This window comes from Babylonia areolata, chromosome 1 (assembly GCF_041734735.1).
Source record: "Babylonia areolata isolate BAREFJ2019XMU chromosome 1, ASM4173473v1, whole genome shotgun sequence".
Lineage (NCBI taxonomy): Eukaryota > Metazoa > Mollusca > Gastropoda > Neogastropoda > Buccinidae > Babylonia > Babylonia areolata.
In genome coordinates, this window is record NC_134876.1 from 89,607,582 (window position 1) to 89,610,081 (window position 2,500).

Here is a 2,500-nt window from a genome sequence, read left to right on the forward strand (position 1 = left end):
ATGCGTATACATATTCTCCTTCCCATGACACCTCATTCAATACACACCACAATCTCTTTAGACCTTTCCTTATAATATACTTTTCCTCTGATACATAACATGAATATTTTTTTACACTAATATTCACATGCATTCCCTTTCCTTTATCCACTTCTTTACTCCTTTCCGTCTAAAAACACTTATAGTGAATAGACGTTAAACTGAAGATAAAAAATTTAAAAAAAAAAAAAACACACGCATTCACGCGCACACACACAAACCCACTACGCACACAATAAAAACAACAACCAATGATCCTTGTGAATCTGTACATATTGAGAAGAAATAAGCAAGAAAGACAGAAAGAGAGAGACAGACAGACAGACAGACACGTACAAGCATGCGCACGCACGCACACAGGCACGCATGCATACATATTACACAACAAACTACTATGGTTGTGTTCAGTTTGTTCGTCAAACTTTCGGAGTACTTTTTTTCTGTTGAGCACAGCGACAATAAAAAAACAAAAAAACAAACCAAACAAGAGAGGCAAGGCCTTCAAGACTCACTTGTGATACACTTTAAAAAAATCCAAGCTTTTTATGTATTGAGTATAATTTCAGAATGTAATGTTTAAGATGAGAAAGATCAGTTTAAAGCAAATTAAGTCCCCTAGCATTAATTACAGAGTAATTTCCCTTTTTTTACTATCTGCACCAAAACGTTTGCAAAATAAATAAAACTTCCCTCCTTAGCAAAAGAAGTTCCTGTTTGAACCAAAAATGATAATAATGACTGCTCTTGTTGTTGTGTCAGAATAGCAGATCAAAGTGCCAAGTTTAGATAATTCAAAAAATGCAGTCTGCATATAATTAGGCTTCTTTTTTATTTTTTTTTGTGCCCATCCCAGAGGTGCAATATTGTTTTAAACAAGATGACTGGAAAGAACTGAATTTTTCCTATTGTTATGCCAAATTTGGTGTCAACTGACAGAGTATTTGCAGAGAAAATGTTAAAGTTTATCACGAACACACAGACACACACACACACACACACACACACACACACACACAGACAACCGAACACCGGGTTAAAACATAGACTCACTTTGTTTACACAAGTGAGTCAAAAAAACCCAGAAAACAAAAACAAAAAACCAAAAAAAAAAAAACCCACAACCACCACCAAACAACAAAAAGAAACAAAGAACAATGAAAGGAAAAGTGAAAAAAAAGAGCCGTCACAGCATTTCTCTTTGCCCCCCCCTTACCTGACAATACTAATTCAGATTTATTACAGCAGATGAGGAAATAGAAGCCGTCTGCTTTCCACAGAGAGAGAGAGAGGAGCAGACAGAGAGAGAGAGAGAGAGACAGAGAGAGAGAGACAGAGAGAGAGAGAGACAGAGAGAGAGAGAAGAGAGGGAGAAATAAAGGGTATGGGGGAGGGAGGTGGGAAGGGAGGCATTTGGGAGACTGGGGGTGGAGGGGGGGAGGTGAGGGGTTTTGGGGATGCAGGCCTAAGGCATGGGGAATCGTTGTCTGTCTACACTGAGCAGTTAGTCTACAAAAAAAAGAAAAAAAACAAAAAAGTTTGGCATGAAGACAGTGCTGCAGTGCTTGGTGTCTTTTAGGAAGATGCATGTCAACATTTCACAACTTGAACACACACACACACACCGTGACACACACACACACACACACACACACACACACACACACACACACACACACACACACACCGTGACACACACACACACACACACACACACACACACACACACAGAGGAGTCTTTCTGTCCTTGGCATTCTGGGGGGTCTGGCATGCAGGTGTGAAACAAGGTGAATCGCTTTGTGTGCCGCGTGCTAAAAAATGATATTTTATAAATAAATAAATAATTATGTGTGTGTGTGTGTGTGTGTGTGTGTGTGTGTGTGTGGACAGCTCTACTCAGTGTCTCTAGGAAGGTGTATGTCAATATTTAGATACATACACACGCAATGGTCGATGGTGTTTAATCCTTTGGCCATTGCTGGGGCATCGGTGGGTAAATGTTGTAACATCATTCATATTTCATGTGTCGAAATTGCAACGTGAACCGTAATTAAAGCACAATATGTCAGAAAAAAAGAGATAATTATATCACGATCAGATATCTGAATATCAACATGATGTTTACAACCTCTCCTCCCATTTCCACCACTTCCAACGATACTAGCTTTACACAAATCACACAGACACAGACACACACACACACACACACACACACACACACACACACACACACACACACACACACACACACACACACACACACACATACACTCTCTCTCTCTCTCTCACTCACACACACACACACACACACACACACACACACAGAAACAAACACACACACACGCACACACACACACACACACACACACTCACACACACACATACACACTCTCTCTCTCTCTCTCTCTCTCTCTCTCTCTCTCCCTTTTCTTTAACCCCAGTCCACATAACTGGGCGAAGAAAA